At 40.2% G+C, this 9,003-nt stretch overlaps 1 long non-coding RNA gene across 6 annotated transcripts in view; it reads left to right on the top strand.

Annotated features, from left to right (window-relative positions):
• The first annotated feature begins 3,040 nt into the window (after positions 1-3,040).
• Positions 3,041-9,003, top strand: part of LOC139597146 (uncharacterized) — a 44,316-nt gene continuing 38,353 nt past the window's right edge. For all 6 annotated transcript variants that reach the window (XR_011681523.1, XR_011681526.1, XR_011681527.1 and 3 more), the window contains exon 1: positions 3,041-3,272. This is a non-coding gene — a long non-coding RNA (uncharacterized lncRNA). The remainder of the gene's footprint in view (positions 3,273-9,003) is intronic.

The raw sequence follows: 9,003 nt of genomic DNA, 5'->3' as shown, positions 1-9,003 counted from the left end.
AATTTTTTTTTAATTGGATTAACCTGATCTACTGCTTTGACTGGTAGATGTGCAGCTTTCATGGGTGGTGAGAATTGCATCTAACGAACGTGGTTGGAATTGTTGGGGTGTTAATCCAGTCAGTTCAGTGACGTGGAGATGGCACTGGCCATACTTCACAATGGAATAATGTACATTACATACTTGTCTGCCTGTAAAACCTCCAGGCCCCAAACTGTCACTCCTCTGATGTCTTCATCTGCCTTTCAATAATTCATAAATATTCAGTGTCTATGGATAGGCCTGGAGAACAAACGCTGTCTTATTCACAGTTACCACATCTGATTAATGCATCCAAAAGCTGTAACTGGTTACATTTTAACCTACTCATTCCACCAAAAATTGGTTTGACTGGGTGGGTGGGTGGGTGGGTCGGTTGGTTGAATGGTTGGTTGGTTGGTTGGTTAGTTGATCAATTCGTTGGTTGGTTGAAATGGTTGGTTGGTTAGTTGGTTTTGAATGGTTCCTTGGTTGCTTGGTTGGTTGGTTGATTCGTTGGTTAGTTGGTTGATTCCTTGGTTGGTTAGTTGGTTGATTCCTTGGTTGGTTGGTTGATTCCTTGGTTTGTTGGTTGGTTGGTTGATTCCTTGGTTGGTTGGTTGGTTGGTTGATTTCTTGGTTGGTTGGTTGGTTGGTTGATTCCCTGGTTGGTTGGTTGGTTGGTTGGTTGATTCCTTGGTTGGTTGGTTGGTTGGTTGGTTGATTCCTTGGTTGGTTGGTTGGTTGGTTGATCGATTCCTTGGTTGGTTGGTTGAAATGGTTGGTTGGTTGGTTGGTTCCTTGGTTAGTTGGTTTTGAATGGTTCCTTGGTTAGTTGGTTTTGAATGGTTCCTTGGTTGGTTGATTCGTTGGTTGGTTAGTTAGTTGGTTGGTTTTGGGGTTTTTGTGGCACCCGTGTGTATTTCTGCAACCACCCCTCACATTTTAGTCCACAGATGAACGTCTCAAAAGTGTCGACAGCCCTAAATCTATCAGATTCCTACAGGTTTAGTGAGCAGCAGCTGGGTAGAGGACAGAGATGCTGTTTTCCCTGCAGGTAACAGAAATCTGTGGTTTCAAGCAGAGATCTCCACAGGGCAGAGCTGCTGAGAGCTGCCAGAGCCCTGCCCTGTGCAGAAAGGGTTAATTCAGAGCCCACCAGAGATCAAACAATCCCAGCAGACACAAGCCTGGCTCCCCGTGGGCCCCCAGCATGTAGAACAACCTGTCACTTAGCTCTGTTTGGCTTCTCTCATGTGATTTCCATCTCCAGCAATCAAAGCATGCATTAGAGTCATTATCAGTTCTGTTGCTTTCCTTGTACCTGACTTTCAAATCGTCAGAACAATGTCTTTTGTTCTATAATAAATTAATTGTCTTTGAATCTTCTATCATTGGCAGATGGATCTCTTTGTTTAAATATAAATATGAAGATGATGATTTATTTGGATTCCCAAGCACTGATTGTATGATAATTGCATCTTCTTGTGAATAATTGAATTATTTTCATATTATGTTAATCTCATTTCCCTTAAAGCCTGCCGGAAAATCAGACTGACTTATTTACATGTATAGGTGAATACTAATCCAGAAGGATCTATTTTTAGACTGCAAAAACTGTTTTCAAAGTTGTCCTTTCATGATTGGTGGTGCTGGTAAAAGCACTGCAAATGCAGCTGCAGGAAGTAGCATTTTCCCAAAACAACAGCTCACGCTGGTTATGCTGCTGTAATTCTATCCTGCTGGTATTTTATAAATAAATAAATAAATAAAAAACAGGAAAGGACTAAAAATGCAGATCAGGCTCACATTATACTACATATTGTGTAAAATATGTGCTTGAAGTTTCTGCTTATCTAAGAGGGTTTTTAATAATCAATAGCCTTTGCTGGCGCTATCAATTTGTTCTATCCACGCTATGGAATGTGTTGCAGGGATCCTCCATCAATTTCACAGGCAGAATCCTGTAATGGAATAAAAGAAAAGGAAGCACAATTCATGCTTGAAGCTGAAATTTTATTATTATCTCAACTGAAGTCTTACCTCTCTAAAAATATCACTAATTGTGTGATGATGATTGTGCAAATTGTATACAGTTAAAATAGTCCAGTACCTCCAGGACCCCTCTAGGTGCTGAGGTCAACAGCTTCACCTGTGGCACGAGCACAGGGTACAGAACATCAACAGTGCCCTGGGACAATTAGGATATTGATACTTTCCTCTTTGGTATGGTAAATTCTGCATTGGTCCATTTTCCATATATTAAAATGCTCTAAAACTTGGTATTCCTTGGTGTGGAATTCCACTTTACATCCAAAGCTGCTACACAAGGTTTGGGTTATGTGCATTGGACTCTTGCTGTTTTCCTCTTTCTTGTTCCTAAAACTGGCTACAAGGCTACTCTGGCAAATTTAATCCAGAATTTAAAACCTCCACATGTTTTTCATTTTTCATCTGGAAAAAGATATGTGAGTACAAACTCCTTTTGTGTCAGTTATGCAATATCGATATGTTTTGACCAGAAAAATGAAAGACCTTTGTCCAGCTGGAGTATCAGTACACAAGGATGTTTTATTTTGCTGAATACCAACAATGCTGATCATGACTGCTACTTCCTGCTCTTCTTCCTCAGGAAAAAGTTTTATGAGAAGTGGAAATCCATTGATGATTAATGCTTATACTCGATCCTGTGAAGTGAAATCCATAGCATTTAACATCGTTTTGAGGTCAGAATTTCTTCTATAGAAAGAAATCGATAATAGAAGATTTATAGAGTAGATTTATAGAATTTATAATAGAAATTTATAATAGAAGATTTATAGAATAGAAATCTATAATAGAATATTATGGATTTCTATTCCATAGGAGTCCATATTAGACTTCTTCTATTATAGATTTCCAGTCTATTAATAGAATTAATTAATAGAACAGAAATCTATAATAAAAGAAGTCCAAAACAGACTCCTGTAGGAGTCCCTGGTGGGAAGTGTGTTCCAAGCCCAGAGTGTCTGGAGCAGTAAAATATTTGAAAGGAGAAGGACGTGTGTTGGCATGGCAACACTGCTTAACTCATATTTGCCAAGGCCACTGTAATTACTTAGCTGAAGCCACAGGTCACAGGAAGAATGCTATCAGAGCTAAAATTGTTCCATCTTGTCCTCAGCTTCCAGGCCAGAGTTTTCTAGATAAATCAAGAAGTGCAGTTTGACTGGAGGAACTCACTCTCTCTTGCCTTGGCCTCAGCAAAATCTCATGTAAGTACCCTTTTGATCTTGTGTGTTCTCGATGCAAATTGCAGATTGTTTTGGTGAAAGTGTCTTCTCTTGTTTACAGGATGAAATGTCTGGGTATGAAAAGTGGATTGTTTACTTGTTTGAGGTGTCACTTTTGAGTGTGTTTCAGAAACTGCTACTCAATACCTGAGACCAACCCCGTATCACAGTGGGTATTAAAATATAAATCAGTATATCAAAATCAAAAAGGGTTCAGGAGGGATCAGTACAGAGCACTGTGCTTCCCTGCATTTCTACAGAAAGGTGGAAGTTTTTTTCATTTGGGGGTCGAAAGGATTTGCTGTAAAAGTGGAAGGTGAGCAGAAGCTGGATTGCTGCAAAGCTCCTGCTCAGTCGTTGTTTAACTCATCTGCAAACCAAGAGCTGTGGTCTGCCCTCGTCACTATTACAGCTAAAAATTGTTCTTGTCAGCACAGGGGTTTGATTTTTTTGATCAAAGTTGAAATTACCTGGTACTATTAAAGGCAGTTCATTGAAGATAAGGGTTGAGAATTTGCTCTCACAGTTGTCGTGTCTTTCAGTAGGAGAATTCAGGAGTTGTTAATATTTCTGCCTCTCCAAATCCATTCAACTTGCTTACAAATCTTCATAGATTAAACAGTGGTAATTAATTAAAATTCTAGTTAAAATAATTCAAATTCTAGTTGATGTTTAAACTTAATTTTTAATTTTTTTTCTTTGATTTCCTGAAGTTGTGCACACTGTGTTGTAAAATTTCCCATGTAGAATTTGACATGTGGGCTATAACACCTGTTATAGCTGTTCCTGATAAATGGCTTGTAAAAGAAAGGCATTATGGATTTTAATGGTATTTAAGCTTTATTTCTATTTTCTTCTTGGATTTATAATGTGCTTCTTCTATTGATCCATACCATTAATGCCTAGATATGCTACATTTATTTTCTGAGATTGATCGAGCTGAGTGTGGTTTGGTGGCATTAACTGGGATGGGCATAAGGAGAAGAATCTTGGAGCAGAAGGAACAGATCTTTTCAATGAAAAATTCCTAGGGAATATTTCTCTTACAGTATAGATTTTAGATACTCGTTTGAGTTACCAATAAAGATAGAGCCCAGAGGGAAAATTTTGCTTTGCTTCCCACAGATAGATTCTCAGTTGGTACAAATAGGCTCCACTCCTTCCATTTCAATGGACTTACACCACTTCACAGTGTCAATATGGGGAAAAAAACATCACTTCAATCAGCCTTCCAGATAAATAATCCAGTAATTAATTTGAGTAGCATTCTCAAAATAAAAATGTGGAAATGTTCTTGCTGGAGCAGAAAAACAGAATAGCAAGGTTGTCTGAGTTCACACCTTGCCGAGGCTACTAATTGAAACTGAAAAATCAAAACAATTTAAAAGAAAGCAAAAGCAATTAGCAAAAGAATATAACAACGGTGAAGTTTATCACTTGGAAATGATCTTATTTGTTCCTCAGAAATCTTTGTGGATGAAATTTCCTTGGAGGCGTTTCTTTTGTAATTGACTCATGGAGTTATCTATTAGTGTCTACCTCTTAGTGTTTGGTGGCAATATTTCATTTTGCTCAATTTGCTTACAATGAGGTGCCAGGGGTTTTGTCCCAGGGTTTGGGTCAGCCCTGGCAGCTGGTGCAGCTCCCCATGGTTTGAGGCACAGCCCCTCCCAAGGCCCCTCTATTTTCACTGCCAGCCCTTTGGTCCTCCTGAGCTCTGCACAAGGATTTCACCCTCCCGCAGCAAAATCAGAGCAGCCTTGGACGGAGGGAAATGGGGAGAAAGGAAACCACTGCAGTGTGCTTGAATAAATGAAATGTTATCTTCAGCCATGAGCTCATCACCCATCCTGTTCATTGTGCTGCTGTTGATTGCCTGGGGATTCTGGGTCAGTTCCTGGAAAAATCTGGGCTTTGAGGCTTGTTTGTTTTCTCTGGTGTTCCTAAAATGTTTTGCTGTTTTCAGTATTTATGGCTTGATGTCTGTCTGACTGTCATCATTATCAAGACTTGTGGCTTGTTGCTATTGATATAAAAGATTTTATTTTCACGCAGGGATAATCTAAACTGGGAGAGGTTTGGAAAAGGCTGAATGAATGTTCCATAATGAAAGGCTGCAGTTATCCCATCACAATATGGGTGTCCCTCAGCACAGAGGCTCTGGCTGACCTTTGACTGGGCTGTTTCCATGGATTGTTCCCTGCTAGGAGTGCCTTTCAATGAAAGATCTAATCACTAATAACTCACTGGAACTCTCCTGTTTTGCTCTTCTTCTTGAGGCTGCAAATGTTATTTAAGACGTCCAAGGCGTACCTTCCATTTTACATTATAATATTAAAAAAATATATATATTACTCCTACTATTAATATTTAGCATTTAAAGTTTCATTGACTAAAGAGAACCCCATTGACTCAAAGCAGCTGGAAATCCCTTCTTACTCAGTTGTGATGCTGTCAATTAATAGAATTAAGTCTCCCTGACCCAGGACTTCCACTGAGTTGTACCCTGTTTGTAGCTGAGATTCTCAGCACAGGAGGATGAGAATACAGGGTTTAAACTGCACCTTGGGAATTCAAAGATCCAAGTCTTGGTAGCAAAGAATTAAACACAGAGCTCATAGGGTGCAGAGCTTAAATTCCCCTGCTTTTTATTTCGTCTAAATGTGTCTTCTGTTTGCTTTGTGTCAGTGAGAGGGAGAGAGTGGCCTCTCCTGGGAGGTGGGATGGAAAGGTTTGGACCTTTTTCAGCAAGGCAGAGCTCAAAATTAGGCCTTTGAGTGTTTAAAACTGTCTCTAACCCCCATAACTGCACAGCTTCTGCCAGAATTTCCCTGGATCTGTGTCCTGTTAGCTCATTTCTCCAAAGCTCCTCTCTGGCACAATTGTGCATTTCTACCTCAAGCCCATCTGAGGTTCCACCTCCTGGGGCTGATCCAGCTGTGGCTGCAGCCAGTGCTGGGGGTTTTTAATCCTGCTCTGAAGGGATCTTTGTGCCCTCTGAAGGGCTGTGCACATCTCAGCCCTGCCCAGAACCACAATTCCAATGCTCTGGGGTTTTTAATCCTGCTCTGAGCGGATCTTTGTGCTCTCTAAAGGGCTGTGCACATCTCAGCCCTTCCCAGAGCCACAATTCCAATGCTCTGGGGTTTTTAATTCTGCTCTGAAGGGATCTTTGTGCCCTCTGAAGGGCTGTGCACATCTCAGTCCTGCAGAACCACAATTCCAATGCTCTGAGGTTTTTAATCCTGCTCTAAAGGGATCTTTGTGCCCTCTGAAGGGCTGTGCACATCTCAGCCCTGCCCAGAACCACAATTCCAATGCTCTGGGGTTTTTAATCCTGCTCTGAAGGGATCTTTGTGCTCTCTAAAGGGCTGCCCTGCCCAGGACTGCAATTCCAATGCTCTGAGGTTTTTAATCCTGCTCTGAGTGGATCTTTGTGCCCTCTGAAGGGCTGTGCACATCTCAGCCCTGCCCAGAACCACAATTCCAATGCTCTGCAGTTTTTAATCCTGCTCTAAAGGGATCTTTGTGCCCTCTGAAGGGCTGCCCTGCCCAGGACTGCAATTCCAATGCTCTGGGGTTTTTAATCCTGCTCTGAAGGGATCTTTGTGCCCTCTGAAGGGCTGTGCACATCCCAGCCCTGCCCAGGGCTCCAGTTCCCAGTCACTGCATTGAAAGTTGGTGATGCAACAGTGAATAATTACAGTTTTTGTGCCCTTTATCTGCCATTGGGTTGTCCTGTGCCTTCATCGTCAAAAAATTTGATATTTTCCAACTCGGCATTAAATACCACGATGTGTTTGGTATCAGGATAATACTGCCACTGTAAATTCATTATCTACATTGTGATGAACTCAGCTGAACTTTTATTCACCATCCTGATTGTGATCTTTTAAAAGAAACCACTTCAAGCTGCAATAGGTACAAAGCAGAGCTATTAATATGATTAGAAAATAACTGAGTGTGCAATTTTCTTCTAAGAAATTTTCTTGTTCCCGTCCCAGTTCCTTGCACATACCAGAAAAGCTTCAAGTGTTTTAAATGTGTATTTTCTTTCTGCCATGTAGATGAAATTACTGTAACAGATTTGCATTTTTTTTCTCCTACAATGCCTTTTATACCTGCTTTTCCTTCTCTCACAGTAGCACTGGTAAACAACAGAGCAGTGTGGGACGGGTGTGACACCTCCTACAATAACTGCACTCCCACAAAAGTCATTTTAGGGGGTGCAAAACTTGTTCCCCTCATTACTTCATCTAAATCAATACTGTAATCTGTTTGGTTTGAGAGACGAAGGGCACAATCCTGGTTATTGTACTGTGTGGGCAATTTATCCAGTGATTTAATAAATATCACACAAAATCAAATTTAATGCAAAGGTAGAATTCAAACTTGACATGGTTATTGAATATATAGCTCCATGTCAAGGGGAATGAGATTCCCCTGGCAGAGACAGAACCAGGAGCCAGCTCTGTGGGCAGTGAGAATTTGGAGTTTGGATTTCAGTGAGAGACAAAAGCATTTTTCAGCTCTTAACGTGGCCTGCCCTTTGAAAGAATCTGGAGAATCTTTGGATATGTCTCTTTGTGGAGAAACTAGAAGAGGTTTAGTCAGATCTTTTGGGGCAAAGTAAATGGATTGCCCCTCTTTCCTGCTTAGCTGTCCATATTTCATGCCCCTTACTCTATCATTATGACATAATTTGAATTTTCCTTAATTTGTCCTCAAAGTAAATATTTTTCTTCGTTTTTATTTCTACCTCAAAAGCTCTTGTAATATTTTTTTTTGCATAAATTTGTAAATTATCTTTTACTAACTAAAACAAGTTTTGTTTACTTGGCTGAGCAGGATCAGGTGGGACAAGGGAAGGGAGCAATGAAGGCTGTGCCCAGCTGAGGTGACAAAGGCAAATCCTTCTGTTACCTTGGATTAAAAAGGGCTCCCCTGAAGGGTAACTGAGCAGTGGCTGCATTACAGTGTCAGGTGCAAAACCTTTAATGGAGAGAAATTGCCTCAACCAATCTATTTGTCAGTAGGGAGGGGAAGTAGAAAACTATATATAACTTAGAAGCTGAAAGGTTTTGCCCTTCTCCAAAAGAATAAAATAATATAGCACTGAATAATGGGTTTGATTCCAGTTTTAAATTAGAAATCCAATTTGTTCTTATGAGCTCCCTACTCCATTTCTTACTACTCTCTCAGTTCTGCTGGGTGACATTGGGAGATAAAGCAGAATTTACAAGACTGAGATAGGTAAATTTTTCTTAAAGGTAGACTGAAACATGTCCTGAATGATGTATTATAAATTGTATTGCATTTATTAATAAATGCCAAGTATCCCCAGATAAGATAATTAAGTTTTATGCTTCGAGATGTGTTTAATGTAGATGCCAAATCAATTCTTTTCATAATTAGTGTTACCTGTTGTAGGAGCTGAAAAATGGGATTTTTGAACCCATCTGAATGCAGCATTTTGTTATGGCCACATGAACACATGCAGAGGAACCAGAATTGGCAGGAGGGGAAAGTGCTGTTAGAATAAGTGATTTATATCATTTGGAAGCACTCTCAGAAAATGGCCTCCTGTAGAAATGCTATTTAATAATTTATCTCTGTTTAAGTTGGGATTTGTCTGCTGTGTTGCGTGCTCATCATGCCCCAGGGTGGGAGGGATGAAATGGCTCAGGGCACAATTGAGGTTATGAAAAACTCT

Source organism: Agelaius tricolor, unplaced genomic scaffold (assembly GCF_023055355.1).
Source record: "Agelaius tricolor isolate 1412-34295 unplaced genomic scaffold, bAgeTri1.0.p SCAF_17, whole genome shotgun sequence".
Classification (NCBI taxonomy): domain Eukaryota; kingdom Metazoa; phylum Chordata; class Aves; order Passeriformes; family Icteridae; genus Agelaius; species Agelaius tricolor.
The sequence above is the reverse complement of the archived record's forward strand: the minus strand, read 5'-3'. Positions and strand labels throughout refer to the sequence as shown.